This window comes from Camelus bactrianus, chromosome 11, assembly GCF_048773025.1.
Source record: "Camelus bactrianus isolate YW-2024 breed Bactrian camel chromosome 11, ASM4877302v1, whole genome shotgun sequence".
In the NCBI taxonomy this organism is placed as follows: domain Eukaryota; kingdom Metazoa; phylum Chordata; class Mammalia; order Artiodactyla; family Camelidae; genus Camelus; species Camelus bactrianus.
The window spans coordinates 6773904-6798723 of NC_133549.1; the positions used below are offsets into that span (position 1 = coordinate 6773904).

The following is a 24820-nucleotide window of genomic DNA, read 5'->3' on the forward strand; positions in this document are numbered from 1 at the left end:
AAAGCTTCATTTGGCTTCACCTGATGATAATTTGGTCAAGATCAAGGAAGGCTCCTTCTCTGCTACCACTTAGTTTCCACCGGTGTTTCCTGACTTTTCTGAGCATGAGAGTTCCTGGGACTCTTGTGGAAAGCACAGTTCACCTGGTGCTTTCCAGAGGGCTCAGTAGTAGGACCAGGAATATGGATTTTCCACGGCAACTGGGGCTGCTTAACACCAGCAAAGGTGGGGGAAATACTGCTTCAAATCATTCAGTCTGTGATTCTTTATTCACAGCTTCATGGGTAGACAGATGAGATACAAAACACAGCACTAATTTAAACTGTACATTTCCATGAGTTTTGACATATGTATATACCTATAAAAGCATCAGCCTGATTAAGAGAAAAATACAGACCCATCTTCTTCCAAAGTTTCTCCATGCCCATTTGTAATCCATACCTCCCTCCTCCTGTCCTCAGTCAATCTGCTTTCTTCCACTGTATATAACATGGCATTTTATTCATTTATGTATTTAATTCAAATATAGTTAGTTACAATGTATCCATTTTTGTTGTAAAGCATAATGTTTCAGTTATATATATATTTATTTGTTTCCATATTCATTTCAATAAAACTTAACTACAAGATATTGAGTATTGTTCCCTGTGCCATACAGAAGATTTTTTCTTAAATCTATTTCTATATGTAGTAGTTAACATTTGCAAATCTCCAACTCCCCATTTACCCCTTCCCACCCAGTTTCCACCTGGTAACCATTGGATTGTTTACTACATCTGTGAGTCTGTTTTTGTTTCACAGCTGTGTTCACTGGTGTCTTCCTTTTTCTTTTTTTAGATTCCACATATGCGTGATACCCTATGGTATTTTTCTTTCTCTTTCCAGCTTACTTACAGTGACAGTTTTCAGGTCCATCCGTGTTGCTGCAAATGGCATTGCATTCTTTCTATGGCTGAGTTATGTTCCATTGCATAAATATACCACAATTTCTTTATCCAATCATCTGTGGATGGACATTTAGGTTGCTCCCATGTCTTGGCTATTGTAAGTAGTGCTGTTATGAACTTTGGGGTGCATGCATCTTTTTGAATTAGATTTCCCTCCATGTGGTAAGTCTATTTTTAGTTTTCTGAGGAATCTCCATCTTGTTTTCCATAATGGCTGCCCCAAACTCTATTCCCACCAACACTGTAGGAGGGTTCCCTTTTCTCCCCACCCCCTCCAGAATTTATGGTTTGTGGACTTTTGAATGATGGCCACTCTGGCTGGTGTGAGGTGATACCTCATTGTAGTCTTGATTTGTATTTCTCTGATAATTAGTGTTACTGAGCATTTTTATGTGCCTGTTGTTCATTTCTATGTCTTCACTGAAGAATTGCTTCTTTAGGTCTTCTGCCCATTTGTGGAGTGAGGTTTTTTTATTATTATTATTAAGTTGTATGAGTGGTTTATATATTCTTGAACTAAACCTTTGTCAGTTGTATTATTTGCAAATATTTTCTCCCATTCTGTAGGTTGTTGTTCTGTTTTATTTATGGTTTCCTTTGCTATGCAAAGGCTTCTAAGTTTAATTAGGTCCCATTTGTGTATTTTTTGTATGTGTGTCTCTCTGTATGTGTGTGTGTGTGTGTGTGTGTGTATAATTGAAATATAGTCAGTTTACAAAGTTGTGTCAATTTCTGGTGTACAGCATAATACTTCAGTCATGCATGGACATACATATATTCATTTTCATATTCTTTTCAACCATAAGTTACTCCAAGATATTGAATATAGTTTCCTGTACTATACAGTATGTACTTATTATTTATCTATTTTATATATATTAGTTAATATCTGTAAATCTCAATCTCCTAATTTATCCCTCCCTATCCCATTCTCTCCTTGGTAACCATTTTGTTTTCTATGTCTGTCAGTCAGTTTCTATTTTGTAAATAAGTTCATTTGTCTTTTTTTTATATTCCACATGTAAATGATATCCTATGGTATTGTTCTCTTTCTTTGTGGCTTACTTCACTTAGAATGACAATTTCCAGGTCTATCCATGTTGCTGCAAATGACATTACTTCATTATTTTTTATGGCTGAGTAGTATTCCATTGTATAAATACCACAACTTCTTTATGCAGTCATCTGTCCATGAACGTTTACATTGCTTCCATATCTTGACTATTGTATATAGTGCTCTTATGAACACTGAGGTGCATATCTTTGCAAATTATAATTCCCTCCAGATATATACACAGGAGTGGGATTATTGGATCATATGGTAAGTCGATTTTTAGTTTTTGAGGAATCTCCATACTGTTTTCCACAATGGCTGCACCAAACTACATCTACACCAGCAGGGTTTGAAGGTTCCATTTTCTCCACACCCTTTCCAGTGTTTATAATTTGTGGACTTTTGGATGATGATCAGTCTGCCTGCTGTGGTGATACCTCACTGTAGTTTTGGTTTGTATTTCTCTGATAATTAGCAACATTGTCGTTTTTTCATGTGCTTATTGGCCATTTGTATGTCTTCATAGGAGAACTGCTTGTGAGGAATTCTGTCCACTTTGGGTTCGGGTTATTGGTTTTTGATTATTAAGTTGTATGAGCTGTTTATATATTCTGGAAATTAAGCCCTTGTCAGTCTCATCTCTTGCAAATATTTTCTCGCATTCTATAGGTTGTCTTTTAGTTTTGTTTATGGTTTTCTTTGCTTGTGCAAAAGCTTATAAGTTTAATTAGGTCCCATTTGTTTATTTTTGCATTTACTTCTATTGCTTGGGTTGACTGCCCTAGCAGAACATTACTGAGATGTACATCAGATAATATTTTGCCTATGTTTTCTTCTAAGATTTTTGCTGTGTCTTGTCTTTTATTGAAGTCTTTAAGCCATTTTAAATTCATTTTTGTGTATGGTGTGAGGAAGTGTTCTAACTTCATTGATTTCCCTTCTGCTACTCAGTTTTCCCAACACCACTTGCTGAAGAGACTGTCTTTTTTCCTCTGTTGTGTATTTCTGTCTCTTTTGTCAATGATTAATTGACCAAAGTTCTGTGGGTTTATTTCTGGCTCTCTATTTTGTTCTATTGATCCATTTGTGTTTTCTCCCAATACTCAGCTCTTTTGATTACTGTGGCTGTGTAGTATTGTCTAAAGGCAGGGAGACTTATTTGTTGAGCTTTGTTCTTTTTCTTCAGTATTGCTTTGGTGATTCTGGGTCTTTTGTGATTCCATGTGATTTTTAGGGATGACTTGTTCTAGTTCTGTGAAAAATGTCACGAGTAATTTGATAGGGATTGCATTAAATCTGTACATTGCTTTGGGTGCTATGGGCATTTTCACAATAATGCTTCTTACAATCCAAGAACATGAGATATTTTTCCCATTTTTAAGTCATCTTTAATTTCCTTAATCAATGTTTTTTAGTTCTCTGCATCTAAGTCTTTCACCTCCTTGGTCAAATTTATTTGTTGTATTTTATGTTTTTGAATGTGATTTTAAAAGATATTGTTTGTTTACTTTCTTTTTGTAATAATTCATTATTAGTGTAAAGAAATGTTACTGATGTCTGTATGTTACTCCTGTATCCTGCAACCTAGCCATATTCTTTTATCAGCTCTAGTAATTTTTGTGTGTTGCTTTTGTTTTTTTCTATATATTGCATCAAAAAAAGTTTTCCTAAGCATTTACTGTCTACTCTTTGTCTGGCATTGATGTTAATTATCTCATCAAATTCCCATTTTTTTTTGAAATAAACTGAGATAGATATCCTTCTCATTTTGATAAATAAGAAAATCAAGTTCCCCCAAATGATGCATTTCATGCCTAAAGGCATTCAGATAAGATGATAGACAATATGTGGTCAATGCCTAGGTTCTAGCCCAGGAATTCGTATCATTTCTATTCTGCAACACATGGTCCAGTAGGAACCTGACAATGTTCATCTAAAGAAAACACGGCGTTTTATATGAGGGACATCTTTCTGTAACTGGCTGCTTTCACTCAGCATAAATATTTTCAGATAGATAAATGAACAAGTATGCCAACTACAGAGATACACTGTATACTACAGGAAATATGCCCCAATTTTAAATAACTTTAAATGGAGTATAATCTATAAAAATTTGAAACTATTTTATACACATGAAACCAGTATAATATGTTAAATCAAGTATGCCACAAAAAAAGAACACTCTTTTAACCTCCATCCAGGCCAAGAAATTGTGCTTTTCTAGCCAACCCTGAATACCCTCCCTCTGCCCCTTCCCAATCTCAACCAGCTCCCTATTTCCAAAAGTACTGACTGTCCTGATTTTTACAGTCATTAATCTCCTTGAGTTTCTTTATTCTTACCACCCAAGTGTGCCTCTCTAGACCCTATAGATGAGGCTTGCTCATTGTGTTGATGTCTTTAAATCACTTTTAGTCTGTACGTGCCTCCTCCATTCCTTTCTCTGTCTAAAACTGTATCCATGGAAAATCCTAAGCCCTTCCCTCTATAGTTTTTTTCCAGGATGGATTTTGCGGACTGTGTACTCATGACACAGTTCAGCACATCCCTCTCTTCTCTCCGTTTCCTGCAGATTTCCAGCTGTCTTCAAGGCTTGATCAGACTCAGAGTAAGGATGTTTGCTGAGACCCGAGGTAATATGTGCTCTTTCATCTTCATCAGGGGCCACATAACGTCTGGTTGTTTGCCTTTTTTGAGATGTGAGCAGGGATGATATTCTATGCTTACATTCATCAATCCATTTGGAGCTGAAAAATGATCACACCAGTTATTTTTCATTTGTCAGCATCTTTAATTTTATAAAGAGACATTTCCCTTCATCTACTGTTGGGTCACCCGTTGAAACAGTTCATAGAGGAAAGGCAGGTCAGATGGTTCTTTATTTTCATTCATTTATCCATCATCAAGATAATGATGATTCCTATGATTCTGCAAAGACGATGAAATAATTTTTAAAACATGATGAAATCAAGGCTTAAAGTACATTTGATGGCGTTTAATACATTGAGTTATTATATCTGTTGATGTTCAAACTGACTCATCTTCAACCGGGTGGGGCCTCTTCAGGTTCACTCTTAAGTCCTTTTAATGTGACCCTAGTTGTCAGAATGCTCCCTTGATATCTGGTTTGCTAAGATGTTTCCAGCTTATCTTGTATATTTCCTGCCCATGATTAGAATCAATCATTTCTCTAGAAATGTTGGTTTCTTTTAAAGTGGGAAGTGATATTGAATATTTACTACTGAACATTGGAATCCCCCCTGCTTTTGGCTGGAGCCAGATGTTAGATATGTGATAAAATACTCAATAGTTGATAGAGGTACAATCAATTCAATTGGTCAACTCTAAGATTTTTACTGAATCTTTTTTGTTACATCTATATCTCCTTTCTTCCTCACTGGGAAAGCTGGTTCTCAAGGACACAGGGAACCATTGAATTAAAATATCCAAGCAGTCACTTGTTTCATCTCAACTGATGCACAATGCACTAAAGTTCAGATGAACAATATCCATAATACATGTAAGTCATCAATGAGAGAAATTGAAAATAATTGGAATAAATCAGAAGATATTCCATCCACATGGATTGGAAGAGTTAATATTTTAAAACTGCCCATATACCCAAAGCAATCTATAGACTTAATGCCATCTTTAATAAAATCCAATGACATTCTTCACAAAAATAGAACAAACCATCCTAAAAGTTGTATGGAACCACAAAAGACACCCAATAGCCAAAGCAATCTTGAGAAAGAAGAACAAAGCTGGAGGCATCACATTCCCTCATATCAAAGTATATTACAAAGCTATAGTGATCAAAACAGTATGGCATTGGCATAAACACAAACCCACAGATGACTGGAACTGAATACAGAGCTCAGGAATAAACCTATGCATATATCATCAGTTACTTAAGTCTATTTACAAAATAATGGCTAAGAATATACAATAGGGAAAGGACAATCTCTTCAGTAAATGCTGATGGGAAAGCTAGACAGCCACAAGCAAAAAAATGGAAACAGGGCCACCATCTTACACTATCCACAAAAATTACTGAAAATGGATTAAAGCCTTTAATGTAAGATCTGAAAGTATATAACTCCTAGGGAAAAATAAAGGCAGTCAGCTTCTTGACCTGAGCATTGGTAATAATTTTTTTGGATCTGCCTCCAGAGCAAAGGGAACAAAAGCAAAAATAAACAAATGGGACTATATGAAACGCAAAATCTTCTGCACAGCCAAAGAAACCATCAAAAATAAATAAAAAAATAAATTAAAAAATAAAGAAAATAAATAAATAAATAAATAAATAAATAAATAAATAAATAAAGCTTGATCCAAAAGGGAGAAAATGTTTGAAAATCATAACTGATATGCAGATAATATCCAAAATATATGAGAAAACATACAAGTCAGTAGAAAACAAAAAAATAAACAAGTGCTATGATGAAAAATGGGTAGAGTGGCTAAATAAATTTTTTATTGAGTTATAGTCAGTTTACAATGTTGTGTCAATTTCTGGTGTACAGCAGAATTTTTCGGTCATACATGAATATATATATTCATTTTCATATTCTTTTTCACCATGAGCTACTACAAGATCTTGAATATATTTCCCTGTGTTATAAAAAAAAATATTAAGATATACCTGTGGCCAATAGGTACATGAAAAGAAGCTCAACATCACTAATCATCAGGGAAATGCTAATGAAAACTGCAATGAGACATAACCTCACACCAAATACAATGGCTATTAGATATATAAAAAATAAATATTGGAGAGGATGTTGAGGTTAGGAAAGCCTTGTGCACTATTGATGGGAATGTAAATTGATGCAGTCACTATGGAATACAGAATGAAGTTTTCTCAAAAAATTAAAAATAGTACTGCCATACAAAGCAGCCATCCACTTCTGGGGTTTATCCAAAGAAAAGGAAAACATTAACTTTTTTTTAAATTGAATGACAGTCAGTTACAATGTGTCAGTTGCTGGGGTACCATACAATATCCCAGTCATGCATATAAGGAAAACACTAAGTTGAAAAGATATATGCACCCCTATGCTCACTGCAGCATTATTTACAACAGCTAAGGTATAGAAACTATCCAAGTGTTCAATGACAGATAAGTGGATAAAGAAATGGTGATATAGGTGTACAATGGAATATTATTCAGCCAAATAAAAGGATGAAATCTTGCCATGTGACAATAGGAAGGACCTCGAGAGCATTATGCTAAAAAAAAAAAAAAAAAACTTGGAAAAAGGCAAATACTAGGGGATCTCACTTATATGAGGAATTAAGAAAAAAGATCCAAGCTTATAGATACAGAGAACAGATTGGTGATTCCAGAGTCAGGAGGTGAGTGTGGTGAATTGTTTGAAGGTGAAGAGGAGCACTAACTTCCAGTTTTAATACAAATAACTCATGGAGATGTAAGAAGCAGCATGGTGACCATTCTTAATAATAATAGATTGCATATTTGAAACTTGCTGAGAATTGACCTTCAGAATTCTCATCAGAGAAAAACATTGTTTATGTATGTATGGTGATAGTTGTCATCTAGATTTGAAATAGGAAAGAACAAACCTGAGTCAATATTGATCTGTTTCTTTGATTTTAACCTTTGTGTTCTATTGCTTTTGCTACAAAGTAATCACTGAAGGAATGTTGCCTCCAGCTTGAAATGTACAGGAGAGCCTATTCTGAAGGTTCTGACCTTTAAAGAAGAACAACTTCCCTTTCATATAAAAAGGGGGAAAAAACTGCAAAAGAGAGAATAACATTTGTCTTGTGGAGATTTATAGGAATATTGTGACCAGATCTACAGCAATGATCAAAGGATTCAGGCACCAGGAGGTTTGCCCCAACCAACCATAACCCCTCCCCTTTCAGTATAAAAGAAACCTGAATTCAAACTTGGGTAAGAAGGTTTTTGGGGACACTAGTCTGCTATTATCTCCATCTGCTGGCTTTCTGGATAAAGTCACTATTCCTTGTCCCAACAACTCCTCTCTCGATTATTGGCCTGTTGAGTGGCAAACAGTACCAGCTTGGACTCTTCAACTGACTTGTTGTGGTGATTATTTCACAATTTGTACAAGTATGGAATAATTATGGTGCACATTTGAAACTAACCTAATGTTGTGTGCCAACTATACCTCAAAAAAAAAAAAAAAGCTACAGTATCCTAAGATAAATATAAAATAGATGAAGCTGTGACTTCTGAAAAGTTAAAACTTTAGTTGCATCACATGTCAGTTCTCTCCTTCCCCTTCCCTCTGTTTTGTTTGTACCATTTCTACATTCTCAGAACATAAAGCCATTAGGAGACAGGCTGGGACCTGGATCCCTTTAGCCGAGTGCTCATGTTGATTTTGTGGCAGAAAAGCCCAGTGACACCATGTCTGCTATGGGGCCAGGTACTGTCTGTCCTCTGTCTAGGACATGTGTTTCTGTATTTCAACTATTCTTTATAATTTTTAATTTTTAAAATGAAGTAATTTTATCAGGAAGCAAAGTAAGGTGGAAACAGTTGATCTTTTTCTCATTTGTCCAGTCTCCTACAAAAGCTCTGTATAGTGTTGGACATTGAAACCATCCAGACTTAGAAAAACTACCTGGGCCACCAGAGTAAAACCTCAGAGTGTCACAGTAAGTGAGCTGTACTTTACAATTTCATGTTTGTGCAATGAATTGTAAATTAATTAATCAGTTGCTCTCTTCACTCATAATTTGAGAGTCTCTGGCTTTTCTAATAGTTTATTTTTGACTTCCTCTCTAAAATTTAGTGGCTTTAGTTTAATTCATTGGAAAAGTGAAGATTGTGGACAGAATAACAGAAATGCTGGTATTACTAGGTTATAAATGAAAGCCTTAAAAATGTTGAATGACTGTATTTACTCCTAACCCACACTTTATGGAAATGCAGTATTGTGTATTTCATGTTTACATTAAGAGCTATATTATAAATTACATTGAACTTAAAGTGGCTTTGAGTGATTAATTTGCTTTTCAGAGTAGAACTTTCCCCTGCATTCCAGTAATATCTTTCAATTCAAAACACATTTGAAAAAGATTCTTATCAAATTATTTTCTTCAGAATGAGTGATAGGACCATACATTAATACTTCTCACTAATGGTAACACCTCAGCCATCTGGAGCTGTCAAAGAATGAGTTCTGTTTAACAACAAAATAGGGGTAGAAATCATTCTAAAATATAATGTACAGTTCCTTGTCTTCTTAAGTTGATAAATTACACTCCTGTTGCTAGTATAGAACCATCACTGTGCATATGATGGCTATGTTTTCCTGCCCAAACTATGATGCCTCTAGTTAAAAATTCTTTTGTTCATTTGTTGTACTTTTCCTGTCCATCCTGAGCTGCTTATAAGTGCTATTTATGTGTGTAATTGTGGTTGTTTATTCCTCCTAGTGGTCCTGGGGACAAATAGCAAGTTGTATGAAATGTAAGTTTTAAAAGACCAGAAGGAATTCCTGAGTGGTTCTTTTGTGAATGAAACATACATGAGGCTTACCTTGTAGTGCATGGAATTTTTAAAGTATCCCTTACGACCTTTCAGAGGCCTCCTCCTACCTTTAGCAGAGAGAGGGGGTTATTATTATTAAGCTAAATTTACCAAATAGATGACATGTTGCTATTTTTATATATTCATTTAGATCAGCTAACTTAATACCTTTACTAATAGGTGAGGCTGTCTTCAAAGGAACCAAATGAAAAAGATGATGGAGTTTTTAAGGCTCCTGCACCACCACCCCAAGTGATAAAAACTGTGATAATACCTACTCAGCCCTACCAAGATGTAGTTACTGCACTGAAATGTGGAAAAGGAGACAAAGAAGTAGGCAGCTATGTACAGTTTTACTGCACTTAGATAGAATTTTGTGTGTTATCCAGCCTTTTAATGTCCTGAACACACATTAGTACCCTGGTTCTCAATTTTGAACCACGAACTTATCCTACTACTACCAATGTTTTACAGCATTTCTTTCAGTTGCCATCTGATAATAGAGCCCAGGAAGCCCACAGATTTAAATACGCTACTTCAGAGTTACAAGGAAGTGGACTTCTGTTTCCTTGGTGGTTATATACTGTTGTTCAGGATTTGAAGCACTTCAGTGATGTGGTGGAATTTGGTCAAACTGAGTACTTGTTAAGTGGCTTGAAGAGCTCTCGGGCCTCTAAACACACTTTGCCTTAGGTAAGATCTTATTTTTGTATTTGATAATCGTATGCATCCTCTTTCTCAGTAAAAAATTCTAACTGGCAAAGCCAAACATTTATGATTTTGTTATCATCGGTGTAGGTTATAGCCAGTGATAAGTTAAAATGTGATTGATTTATTTAAGGGACTTGATTATACATGGATGGAGGGAAGTTGGATGATGTAGTCTTTCATAAGGATAGAATAGGATTCAGCTTCCAGATGCTTAAAAGAGTGTTATGCTAAAGAATCTTTTCAGCTCTTTCTTACCCCAAATTTTACATGTACAAATGATAAATTTGATTGTAGTATGATTTGATTGGAATCGTCTTTTACATACTATAATGGATTTAATATCTTGATTTGACTGAATTATCTAGACATTTGGAATATGTCCAATTAGATATTATTTATAACCTTTATGAATGAGAAGCATTATGAAAGGTAGCTGAGATTACTTTTGCTTACTAGTAATAATGTAAGGAATACACTGAAAGTGATCATGTTTTATTTATATTTTTAATGTACTGTGCCTAATCCCATACTATGCATCAATAAGTTTTTAATAATTTGGTTTGCTCATTTTTTTTTATTGTGATCTGTATGGACGATGCTTTGACACCACCCACCCCCACCCCACCGCGTGTCCTTTTGCTTGTTTTGGTACTACGCAAACAAAAAACGAATGCACTAGGTATTTTAGTTCCCCTAACTTAGTCTCTTTTCTTCTAGTGTTACGAGCTTGGCTACTAAATGTGCCATGCCCAGTTTTTTAATGTACCCAAGAGCACATGAAATGCTAGCTATGTTCTTTATTTTTTTTAACTTTTCAAAATTGAGTTATAGTCATTTTACAAATTTGTGTCAAATTCCAGTGTAGAGCACAATTTTTCAGCTATACATGAACATATATATATTCATTGTCACATTTTTTTCGCTGTGAGCATCCATAAGATCTTGTATATATTTCCCTGTACTATACAGTATAATCTTGTTTATCCATTCTATATTTTGAAATCCCAGTCTGTCCCTTCCCACCCCTCACCCCCTTGGCAACCACAAATTTGTATTCTATGTCTATGAGTCTGTTTCTCTTTTGTATTTATGATTTGGCTTTTTTTTTTTTTGGATTCCACATGTGAGTGATATCATATGGTATTTTTCTTTCTCTTTCTGGCTTCACTTAGAATGACATTCTCTAGGAACATCCATGTTGCTGCAAATGGCGTTATGTTGTTGGTATTTATGGCTGAATAGTAGTCCATTGTATAAATATACCACATCTTCTTTATCCAGTCATCTGTCAATGGACATTTAGGCTGTTGCTGCTATGAACATTGGGGTGCAGGTGTCTTTTTGAAGTAGGATTCCTTCTGGATATACGCCCAGGAGCAGGATTCCTGGGTCATACGGTAAGTCTATTCCTAGCCTTTTGAGGAATCGCCATACTGTTTTCCACAGTGGCTGCACCAAACTGCATTCCCACCAGCAGTGTAGGAGGGTTCCCTTTTCTCCACAGCCTCTCCAGTATTTGTCATTTGTGGACTTTTGAATGATGGCCATTCTGACTGGTGTAAGGTGATACCTCATTGTAGTTTTGATTTGCATTTCTCTGATAATTAGTAATATTGGACATTTTTTCATGTGCCAATTGACCATTCGTATGTCTTCCTTGGAGAATTGCTTGTTGAGGTCTTCTGCCCATTTTTGGATTGGGGTGTTTGTTTTTTTCTTATTAACTCGTATGAGCTGATTGTATATTCTGGAGATCAAGCCTTTGTCAGTTTCATTTGCCAAAATTTTCTCCCATTCCGTAGGTTGTCTTTTTGTTTTACTTACGGTTTCCTTTGCTGTGCAGAAGCTTGTAAGTTCCATGAGGTCCCATTTGTTTATTCTTGCTTCTATTTCTGCTATGTTCTTTAAAACCTTGGATGAGTCACAGCAGCATCAGGTATTGAAGTTCCTGGGATTGAGAAGCATTATTTAAAAATCCTACTTTATTTGGCTATTAAAAAATACTTTCTTTCATCTGTAAGTATTTCCTAATTATGGGTTGAGTTAGTCTTACTTGCTAAATATTTAGAGTTTAATGCCAGAAGTTTTTTCTTAATAAATTATGTAAGGTTATTTTCTCATGACCTTTCTTCTCTTAACTTGTCAGTTTATACTATTAAAACGCTATTTAGTTATCATAGCTCACATCCCATACCAGAGATTTAATTCTGTAAGTATTGATTCTCTGTAATGAAAAACTACTGAAAAAATGTTTTACTAATTTTTGATATTAATAGCATAGAAAAAAGTAAAAAGATACTAACAATTTTTTAACATTGTGTCTGGATGCTGAATATAGGACATAGCCCATGATGAAAAAGAATCAGTTCCTCATTTTCATTAGGACTTTGACACATTCTCTTAAAAGTAAAGCATACATATAAAAGTTGGGTTTAACTTTTTTGAAGTTAGAAAAAAACATTACTAATCATGATCAGTAGTGGTATTTTCAGATGGCTTTATTATGTTTTTGTTCAAGGAAATCTCCCAAGGCCTATGGCATTTTAATTTCCCAAAATATTTTGCTCTGTAAACATTTAGTTACCTAGTCAGAATTTTGAGGGTTCAAAGCTTAAATCTTTAGATAGTTAATTCTGTTTCTGTGCATTGAAATAAGTGTTAAGTACAGAATGTCCCACATGTTAGAATATCCCAACCCAGACCTTTTTGTTATATTAATGCTTACCTACATCACCTTCAGTACGTGTAGATTTTATTATAAGCAGAGTGTCCTAACTCTACCTTCTCTGAATGATTTTGAGAGCATATTATATTAATGGTTTTGTAAAAATTACTTGCTTCAGCCAGACCTGATAGGTTTATTGTAAAGAAATGAGTCTGAATGTGCTGATTTGAGCATCCTAGCTTTATATATTGACACAAACTCAGCTGTGTTTATTTTACATAAAAAATAGCTGTTTCTGATATAGATTTTACATTTATACTATTGTACTTAGTTATTGACTTAAAACTGAAATTTGATGTTTACTGTATCATAAAGAACACAGGGTGAAGGGTATTTTAACATAGGATTATACATAGCTGAAAAAATATTTTGTAAACTCATTTAGCACAGAATGGCCCCCCAAATATGTAATTCCACTTAAATTCCCCAGAGCTAGAACATTTATATAGGGAAGTTCTGAAGGAAGGAAAATTTTAAGCAGTGGTGCTCTATTTATGTATTTATCTAATTCACATTTTCCTAGAATATTTAAAGAGGGAGAATTCATTAAGCAGTTTAACTGTGCTGAGAACAGAAAATACTTACCTGGCAGTCAGCCTCTGCCTCACCAGAACATCACGAATCACATGGGCAAAGCAGTGGAAGACTGCATGAGGGCCATTACTGGGGTGCTGCTCAATTTAACTAGTGATAAACATAAGTCATATTTTCTATATAGATTCTCACTGAAAGATTGCATTACATGTAAAAACAAGTTAATCCCCTTGTTTCTTCTTTTCTTAATGTCGTCATTTTTAAATTGCCATCATATAATTCACTTATTCATGTATAGATTTAAGAGCTTTTAAGAGTTGATATTTTTAGAACGAGCTGGGTAGCTTGGCTTAGAAATATTATAGCCAACAGTGTATCTCAATAAAGAAATACCTATACATTTTAATTTTATTATTAGTATTGTTAGTGTCATAAAAAATAATGACAATCTCTACATTCTTCCCATTCCCTGTATCAGAATGGGGCAGCACCAAATCAGGAGAACAGGATGGCGTGATGGGCAGAGTGATGAACTATATGCTTCAGGTTCCAGAGTACCTACTTCAGGAGCAGAGATTTGATATTTGATTGCGGGTGAGTTGAAGTGACTATTTCAGAAATGAGGAATCTGCCAGCCGGTGAGCCAGGCATGCCACCACCCACTTGTGCCAGCGGAACCTGTCCTGGGCAGTGGAGCAGCGAGTGGGGATCGTGAGACCAGGTCTGAGCGAGGACTACGTGCAGCCACCACCGAGTCAGCACCTGAAGGACATGGAGGAAAGGCTGGCAGAAGCTGTTGCCAATGTGGATGACGGCACCCTGGTTGGTGGTCCAGCTGGGTGGGCAGTTTAGGGAGCAGGCAGCAGCAGCAAAGGAGACACCAGCCAGTAAACCAACTAGAAGGAGTCTGCCCTGCTCCCTCTCTCTGTTCCTCCTCAAGGGAGAGCTGGGCCAGAATGGTGAGGAGAAGTCACTGCCCAATGCAAACCACATTCCTAAAATCCATGAAACTCAAAAGTTGTGATCCACTACCCTAGGCTGTTGATTGGCAGTTAAAAATGTTACTGTTGTAAAACTCACTTGGAGTCTCAAACACAAAGCCTTGCACCTTTCTGCCAGGGTACCTTTAAAGACCCCCTCAACATCCTTTCGCATCACCATGTTTCCTGCCTGAGTTTCTGGATGAATCCCTGTGTTTGCTTTTCTTTTTCTCTTTCCCACCTCTGCCTGGGCTGTCCCGTTGACTGAGCAAGTGGGAGAACCTTGATGGGTGATGCACATGTGCGTTTGGCAGAATCAGAGGGTCTATTTTCTGGTAAAGACCACAGAACATTCAGGTCTGAGCTCTCCACTCTCAGAAATGCCCCCTGGCTTGTCAACCCAACCAACAGAGAAACAAAGTCTCAATAAAATTAGGAAGTGATCTATGAGTCAGAGTTGATCAAAGTGACTTGGAGAGGATATTAAATGTGGAAGGCACACCGGCATGTTACTTTGACAAACAAATTATAAAACTGACAATATCTAGATAAAAAAATGACGCTACTGGATTTAACCAACATCTTTGCCTATTGCCTCTTCCTTGGTCAATCAGAGCAGTAATTGACCATTTGAACAGAGATGGGGTCAAAGTTAATGAAGGAAATACTGAGGCTGCATTTAATGCAAGGCTTGGACATTTTAGCTCCAACAGACACAATAGGTTTTTTTCCTTTTTTTAAAAAAATATCTGGTCTAAAATATAATTATTACTCATTAAGGATTAATTTTAGATCATGTGATCCTTCAAAATTTGGACTTAAGTGACATTTATATATATTTGATTGGTAAACATTTACTTTTTAAGTCAATTAAATAAAGTTCTTTTACAAATTCACTTTTGATGACACCCTCTGAAGGTAGGGACATATCATTTATAACACATGCACAGACAGACATCCATCCAGGTGGACACAAACAGAGATCTTACAGTTTTCCTGCTTGAGTTTAAAAAGCTTCTTTTCTTCTTTTTTTTTTTTTTTTTTCTCCCTTTCCCTTTCATTATATGCTAGTTAAGCCAAGGTTATAGTCTCAAGTGAAGGGGGCTGTGTGTACGTTTCAAGGACATGTTAAGAGTTATAACTTCAGTCTTTCTTCTAGGAATACTTTTGTTCTCTCAAGGTCAGCATTTTGAAAAGATGTCTTATCAAGTCAGTTTTATCTACAGTTTTGGAATGTCAAAAAAACTCCATCCTAGCATTTCAGAGTTGAGCTCTTGCCAGAACTGGCTTCATTGCAGTCACACAGGAAGCCAGCCAGAGATCCAGCCTCTCCAGGAGCTGTTCCAACTTTGAGGTACAGTTTCCAATTATTAACTTTGTCTCCTAAATCAGTTATGATGTGAACAATGTTCTCAGGGCCCAATGATGAATCCAAATGTGCTGCTTCTGAGTCTAGTTCCCTAAGAAGTCACTGTTGGTCTCTCCTACTTGTCTTGGTTCCTCTCTGTGGCTGAAACTGCATGGGGATTCAGAGCACTAGGCAATCCACCTTATGGTGCCCACTGTCCAGCAGAATTAGCATAATTGCTATAGTGGGATCCCCTGCAGAACCAATAACCATCAAGAGGACTGATCCTCAGACACTTCCACTAGGTTCTCCATTGCCTGAGAATGCCTGTGGCTGGAGAAAGCAAATGTCCCTCTTCTTCAGAGATGAGCAGGCTCAATCTCTCATGTCACTAGCAAAAAGTTCATTCTGATCACATGTACATAATATTTCCAATTTAAGCTTAGTGTTCAAAAAGACAGCCAACCTAGTTCCTCCCAATTTTCCCCCTGGGTCCCTGCCTAGTTAAATACACAAGTACCCTCTTAGGACTTCAAATCCTAACAAAAACAACTCCAATAAAGTTTAGGACATCATTTAAAGCAGTGACATCTCAATATCAGGAGAACCCATCAAACCACCTAGAAAGACCAAGAAGCTGGTGGGATTAGAAAGACCTGTGCTGGTACCAAGCACCAGTTTGGGGTAGGCTCCAGCTGTCCTCTGGCGGTGTTTCTAGTCTATATGAAGAATAATGCTTTTCTTTCTGAATAAGAACACAGAATGCCAGAAAATACACCATCTGCAGTCAAAGAAAGGAGTCATTTCTCCTGCAGGCATCTCCCCTGTACTTGGGACTGGGGAGACAATGCTGGCCTTCCCAAGGCCAGGACGAGCTGGCTAACGCACCGTGTTTCTCCAGCTTCCTCTCACTGTCAACCCTGGCAGTTTCCTTGCTGGTCTTTTTGTCTTGAACTCTAAGTCTCTCCTTACACCTGTCTTTGTCTCTCCTTTTCTTGATCTCAATCTCTGTCTTTGTCACAGCCTCTCTCTCGTTCTCTGTCTCTGTCCCTCTCCTCTTTATCTCACTTGCTCTCTTTTGCTCTTCTTGTAGGTAAACATAACTTCTATAGCAATTAATGTTTCATTATTCTATTTCATTAAAAATGATCCAGACATTCAGTGAATTTCCATCATTTAACTTGATTTAGCAGAACTCTGAATTTTCATGTTACTCAAAATCTGGAGGAACTGTTTTTAGGTAGATATACCATAAAACATAATTATTTTTAAGATTTAACCCAAAAGAAATTAGGCAAGAAAAATAAATAAAAGACATTAGATTAGAGAGGAAGAAGTAAAATTATCTTTATTCAATGATTCCATATTTGAAAATCCAGAAAGAGGACTTTAGATTTATAGTCAAACAGCCTTCAATAAAGTACCATGATAATTCAATGAGCAAATATAGTTTTTTCAACATTGGTGCTGGGACAATGAAAATCCCCTTGCAAAAAAAAATAATTTTGTACCCTACCTCACAGCATATACAAAAATTATCTCAAAATGGATTAAAGACCTAAGTTTAAGAGATAAAATTAGAAAACTCCTAGGAGAAAATATTGGGTTCAATTTATGTGACCTTGCATTAGGCAAAGACTCCTTATATATGACACCATGACCAAGCAAGATAGGAAAAACAAATACATTGAACATCAAATTTAAACATTTTGTGCTTCAAAGACATAATCAAGAAAGTGAAGAGATAATCCACAAAGTGGGAGAATATATTTGCAAATTGTAAATCTGATAAGAAATTTATATCTGGAATGTTAAGTAACTTACAACTGAATAATAGAAAATAACCCAAATAGAAATGAGCAAAGGCCTCGAGTGGACATTTTTCTGAATATGATACACAAATAACCAATAAGCACATGAAAATGTGCACAGCGATTTTAGTCATTAGGGAAATACAAGTCAAAACCAAAGTGAGATGCCACTTCACGCCTTCTGTCATTACTATAATTTTAAAATGGAAAGCAGCAGATTCTGGCAAGAATGTGGAGAAATTGGCACCCTTCTACACTGGTGGGAATGCATATTGGTGCGGCTTCTTTGGAAATAAGTTTGGCAATGCTGAAATATCATTAACACAGTTAACATCACTTTGAATTTTAGATATACACCAAAGAGAAATGAGAACAACGATCCATGCAAAAACTCATACACAGGTGCTCATAGCAAGAATGGATACAACTCAAATGTCTGTCACTGGATTAATGGATAAACAAACCGTGGTTAAGTGAGAGCTGAGAACACACTGGTGTAGGTAAGGAAAGGGACAACTGTCCAGCACTTCACCTGGTGTGATCTCCTAGTGTCTAGCACCTGGGCAAGTTTCTCTTTGCTCTAAATCATCCAAAGAGACTTTCCCAAGCTCAGGAGAAGGCTCTTCTTAGTGCAGGACCCTTCCTTCACTGAGGAAAATGTAGGGTTTTGACTTCAACCTTGATTCAGCGTTGCTATTTACATTCCAACACAGAAGACCTTGTTCTGGGTATGATGAAGGGCTCTCGATGGTGGGGTGTGGTTTACAGATCCTGATAACTTAGAGCAGAACAGCTGAGGCTGATAAAATGGGCTCCAGTGGTCTCCATCAAAAAGATGTGTGTAATTGAATTACATGGATTATTCTGGAATGTTCTCACCACCGACTTCTTGGGGAGATCTCTGTCTTAGATAATGAGAGAAAGTGGCCATGAACTTGTGTCCTACATCAGACTCCATGAGCCTTTATCTGTAATGATGGTAATAGGAATAGCAGCCCTAGAAACTTCACAGGGTTATTGTTGGGATTGATTGGAATAATATATATGGAAAGACTGGACATTAAAGCATTAATCATATGCACTTACTTGTAAATAATGGTCTTCCAGGGTTTTGCTTTTGGTAAGTAGCCGTTCCATGTGGTTGGTACTAAGCTGGCAGGGAGGGGGCAGGCCATTCCTTCTCACACTATGCTGGGGAAGATGAGTTGCTGTTGGCCCAGGAGGGACATGTAGTGGGGAGATGGGATGAGAGGTGAGGCTCTCTTCCTCCTCTTTGGGGTGCTGTGCTGTCAGAATGAGGATGAGGAGATGTGATGGGAAGACAGGATTAGTGAAGAGATGGCACTGGGGATAGTGAAGAGGCTGGTTGTGTATATTACGGTCTTTCTCTCCTGAATACCACAGTGCCTAGATGATGAGTATGTAGAAGTTGAGACTCATCAACGATGTTTAAAAAGTGAGTGTGACTTTTATGTGTTGTTGGCTTGCAGTGTAGGCTTGCTGAGCACAGGGCCTACCCGGTAGCCTGTCTGTTCAGTGTAGTGAGGACCGGTGTTGGTTGGCTTAGTTGGAGAAGGTGGCCCTGATGGTATGGGTGATACTCCTGCTGTTGAACCTTACTGGGCCCGCCACTGAGCTGCCAGGCACTCAAAGTACCTGAGCTTACTGGACCCTCACTAGGCGGCCGTTATCCTCTTTTATACTTAAGGAAGCAGAAATCTTAAGCAGTTTATCCAAGGTCATGTCACTAGTGACTGTCAGGTATTTGAGTCAAGATTTTCAAAGCCACATTGCTTCCTAAGGCTAGTTTTTAAAATTTTATTCCTCAAATTTGGACTAGCCCAGAAAGACTACAAGATAGTCCTCAGAAAGCTTACATTTCCACTAAGGCATGTGAGACCGTGGAAAGAAATGGTGCCGGGTATTGCAGACATAATTGTGTGCCTGGCTTGGAGCAGTCCTGCTCGTGGTCTTTTCCAGGCCTTCCTGTGGGCTGTCAGAACAAAGGCCTCAGGACTCCTGGAAAGTAACACAGGGCCCATTTTGAGTGCAAATGGGAAAGATTAGCTTTCATGAAAATGAACACTTCATCCATTTGGCCACCCAAGAGGACTTACATCAGGTTCCCTGACTCCTGCCTTTACTGTCCCTTTGTTGTGAGACGCACAGGTTTTTTCCCCTCCCGGTCCCAAACCCCGAGCAACTCCTGTTGCGTTTAATAATCACACTGCCGTGTACTGCGTGCTGTTACGCTTACCTGCAGACTCGAACCCCTCCCCCTCCCAGAAAAGAAGTTATGTTGCCATTTCTGCAGAGCCTGTCACTCACCAGAAGGAAGAAGACGCACATGTCACTCTTTTGTAGCCAGCAGTCTAAGTTGTGAGATAAACATACCTTGAAATGTGGCTTTTGTACCTTTTTTTTTTTTTAATGGTCTTGTGGTTGAAGTATGATCCATGGGCTGGGCTGGTGGTATCAGCATCGCTGGGGAGCTTGCTGTAATCTCAGGCCTGATCCCAGGCATATGGAGTCAGAACCTGCATTTTGATGAGATCCCTGGTGATTCCTGTGCATGTTTAACATGAGAAGCACTGGATTTTATGGTACTCACCCCCCTCCAAGTTAATGGTTAAGCTTACTGAATGGAGGTTTTTCCTTCTCTGCAAAGCCTGTTTCAAGGATATAATCTTATATTTTTAGAGCCAGTCCCTAAAGAACAGAAGTCTCAAGCACAGCTGTGTAGCATCAGAGGGGTCTTTTACCATTTCTAGCAGTGTCTTATTACTTATTCAACTTCGTAATCACTCCAGTTTCCTCCACTTGTGATGCAAAGCTAGTAGCGCGTTCCTTTATCTGGGGAGAAGCATTGATCTTGGCCTCTTAAGAGTATAAAAATCAGAGCCCAATACAAATACATCTGATGGAGCTATCATTGAAGATAGAAGCCCATTAACTAATCATATCCTCCTCCTCCCCCAGCATGCACCCCTTTTCTGCTGCTTTCATTCAGCGTTCTTCCTTGGAGGGGAGTGTGAGGTGAACACGGAGAAAGGTGCTCCACACCATGCAGTTCGAATCTCTTCATTTATTGTCCTTGCATCTTGCCTTCTCAGCGGTGGGGCTTAGGCAACCTGGGCCTGATTCCTGTCACTTACTGGCTTTGTGACCACAGCCTCAGTTTCCTCACCCTCAAAATGAAGGCACTGGATTCCAACACTCCAGAGATGCTCCCAGCCCATTTCCATCCTCTCCAACCAGCTCTTCATGACCCAGGGCCACTTCTGCCCCTGCTTCTAGCACCAACCCCCCTTTCTTCTCTTCCTCCTCCACCCTATGCCTTACCTTCTGCTCAGCTCCTTCTGCCCTCATGGACCTCCTGAAACTCCAGAAGAGCATAGAGGTGGCCCTCGTGGGGTTTTTGTGCACTGTCATTAACTGTTCAAGGAGGAGTCGGATTCCACGTCCAAGGACTTGGAGGTGAACTTGTGACTGCACTTGGATGTATATTGCTGCTTGGTTGATAATGGTGCAGCTCCTTGGGGGCCCTTCAAACAGAAGATGCTCCTTTTTGAAATACTACCTTTCATTATCCTCCCATTTTTAGGGAGGAGGTTTCCCTAAATCCTCTCCAAATTCAGAGAATTAGGAAATCTTGGATCATTTTAGTATTATCCAATTGTGGCTTGTTGTCCAGTGAGCCCTTGTCTGAGGGGACCTCATTATAGGCAGTGCTCTATAAAGGTGACAGGGCCACTCACATGTAAATGATCTAGCTACGCGTAAATGATCTCGGAACCAACTGTTGAGTTTCACTTGAAAGCCTATGAAGCGTCTAATTGAGGAGCAAATAAGGATGTCAGAGAAGGATCCAAAATCCTGGATTTTTGTTATACTGAGGTAAGTTTTATTGGAATGCTAGAAGATTGTTTATATAATAAATTGCTGTTTGGAAAAGTAGCAAACAACAAAAAGTTAAATTTTCAGTTTTCTTTACCTGTAGTTTAAGTTAGAACCATCCCATAGGTTGGAATGTCCAAGTAGTTTGTATTACTTATTTATTGCTAGGGTTCAGATTTGAACTAAAATATTTTTAAAGCACACTGTACAGTGGTAATAGCTTTTCTTTGCAGGATGTTTACTCATCTTGATAAGCCTTTTACTATTACCTAGGCAGAAAACAGTAACATCTTTGAATGTTTGTACACTGGTGTTTGAGACCCTGGAAGTAAACTGTTTTCTAACCACTGTTATGTGTGTGGCCCAAGGTTCAGTACCTCTCCACCTTGAGTCTTGGATTTGAAATGATCTCATTCAAAATACTGCCTTCTCTTCTTGAGGTGTAGTTGGGATTTTATCAGTGTTAAGTGTTATAAACATAGCTGCTATGTAGGCTGTGACATGATTGCTTATTAGATTGGAAATATCATAAGCCATGTGCCTTTTATTATGTTTAATAATGTGAGACCCAGAATTGCCTCCTATATATTTATTTAATGTTTCATGGCAAGACAGTAGGGGTCTGCCATCCCTGTTAAGCAGTAAAGTAATATAAGGAATTGGAAAATAGGACTATTGAAATTGAGAAGAAGGAGGGAATAACTTAGATTCTTTTCAGTTATTAGAAGTCTGGTTTCTTGACCGTGCTAAGCACTGCAGAAAGCCAAACAAGAGTAACGGAGTTTTAGTCCTTTAGGACTTACATCCAAGGCAGGGGTCACCTGATGCTACAGTTCTAGTTGCAGAATTGGAGCTATTCAGAAAATGTTCCTGAGGAATGTAGTAAGCAGGGCAGGCTTCTGGTTTAGTCTTGCTTCTTCCCTGCTTTGAATGCCATTCTAAAAGAGAGTGTTCTTTGTTATGGATCTTTGAAATACAGATTGATCTGCTTCTTTAGAAAAATTAAGATAACTCCCTGGAAGACAATGTAGGTCTAGTTCACAAAACAAATTGTGCAGTGGGCAGGAAGCAGCTCTGTGACCTGAGTTTTGATTGAGATAGATAGATAGATAGATAGATAGACAGACAGACAGACAGACAGACAGACAGACAGACAGAAAGATATTTTTAATGGATGGCAGGTACACAGGTTCTCACATTAGTTTGTCCACAGTTTGGTCATCTGAGGGCTGTTGGAGGAGGAGATGGGAGCAGGGTGAAAATTACATGAGGTGGGGTGAAACACATGTGAATGTGGTGGGTGGAGATTCCAGTTTGTGAGAATTCAGGCTAATGTTTTATTTCATTTAATCTGCTTGCAAAGCTTTATTTACTGAGCTATCGCAACCAAACATTTCAAATAACCTTTCCATAGTTTTAAGTTACGTGCTGTCCTCAGGAAAGAACATAGAACCAGCAACCCTTCTCCTTACTTGTTGGCAGAGGGTCTCTGTGCTCCTCAGTGGATTTGCAGAGCGGAAGTGGTGGGCTTCTGATGAACTCCCTGAGTAGTCCTGCTCTCTGCTTGAGACTGCTAGTCCTTTTGGCCTCTGTTCTTCCTCCTTTCACCAATCATGCTCCAGCCCTCCAGAGGTCTTCTAGAATCTATGCATTCTGTTTTTAGCAATACCTAACACCGTGAAAACCAGAGGGAATAAAAGGAAGAAGGGAGTGGACATTAAGTAAAAGAGGATTTTACTGGGCTAAGTACTTATAAAGAGGAATGTTAAATGAAAAATTGTCACATGCCAGGCAAAACATTTAGTTAAATTAAATCTATTCCAGTCCCCAAAGCACTTTGGTTTTCTTTAAAAAAAAAAAAAAAAGAAACTGCACAGAAGGCCTTAGTACAGTTCTCAGCGTGGTGTTTAAACTAGATTGGCATTTCAGCATCTCTCCTCATCCTCATCACTTCATTCCCAGCAAATCTAAGCCAATGTAACAAATCTAGACTTTGAGACTGCTGGGATTAACCTCTGCTGAGGAGGTGGAAAACTTAACTTTGGCTTTTGAATGTTCTGGGTTTGTGCTGCTTTTGGTTCATCTTTAGATTTTACTACCTCTGGGTTTGAGTTTCTGTGTTCTAGCCCTTGCTAGGTTCCCACTGAGGAGTACAGGTGCACCTTGCTCTCCTGTGCTTTGCGTATACCGCATTTCTCACAAACTGAAGGTTGCTGGCAAATCCTGTGTGGAGCAAGTCTGTCGGCACTGTTTTTCCAACAGCATTATTTTAAAATTAAGGTATGTAGGGTTTTTTTTGTTTTTTAGACATAATGCTTTACTTTTGCTCTGGAAGTGGCGGGCATTTGGATAATGTTCATTTTGGAAGGAAAGCTCTTTTAGGGACAGTAACTGCCGGGTGTCATTTTGTAAGACGGGACCCAGGAGTCAGCAAGGAGAGGATTTCTCTGTTTGTGGCATTTAGGCCTTGGTGTAAATACCTCTCATAGTGTTTAGTTTGCATCTTTTAGCTTAAGATGTTATTAGATGCTACTAGTCTAATCCAATCCCTTGTTTTGTGAAAACAGGTTTTTTGTTTATCCGAGGAGGCTGCTTCTCTGTCACTGTGCTCGAGTAGTCATTCTGGGACAGAAATGATGGTTTTCAAATCTGTTACATTTTCAGACTTGCTGGAGGGGTTGTTGAACACCGCTGACACTAGGAGGAGTTGGGTAAGGGCCATAAGCAGTAGGGGGAGAGAGGCTGCCACGGGACAGGACTGCAGACTTTTGCTAAAATTTACTTCTCACTTGCAGATTATAGCAAAAGAGTAAGACCTGTCACTTTCCAAATTGCTCGTATTTGCGTCCTCATCTTGTTGTTTCCAAGCTCCCCTCAAACATCTTCTGCTTCTGGTCTGGTCCAGTCATGCTCTGGTGACCAGCCCCAGGCGTCTGGCAGCAACTCCAGCCAGCTCAGAACAGCCAGGCCCCTCACCTGGGAACAGTGGCTCCCCTGCAAACCTCTGTTGCTGACACACAGAAGCACGTTTCTTCTTTCTTAACTTCCAGTTAGAGCCACCTTGGTGGGTTTGAAATGTGTTCTGAGACAGAATAAACTCAAAGGATTCTGTTAATCTATTCTGATTTATTTAGGACGCAGCAGCGTTCGTTATGTGACTTATGTTACTGGTTAATTAACCAGCCTGGAACATGTTTCCTTTTTACAATTTGAATGCTGAGAGAGTAATGAAGACCAAATATTTTACAACAAGATCCTTGAGTTTGACTCTGAAATACATAT

General features: G+C 38.1%; 1 protein-coding gene and 1 pseudogene across 1 annotated transcript in view; both read left to right on the forward strand.

Moving 5' to 3' along the window:
* The window catches only part of LOC141579018 (uncharacterized), a 151975-nt gene that overhangs the window by 55632 nt on the left and 71523 nt on the right, over positions 1–24820 (forward strand). The window lies entirely within an intron of this gene.
* LOC141579017 (cyclic AMP-dependent transcription factor ATF-5 pseudogene) overlaps positions 4641–24820 on the forward strand; it is a 41834-nt pseudogene continuing 21654 nt past the window's right edge.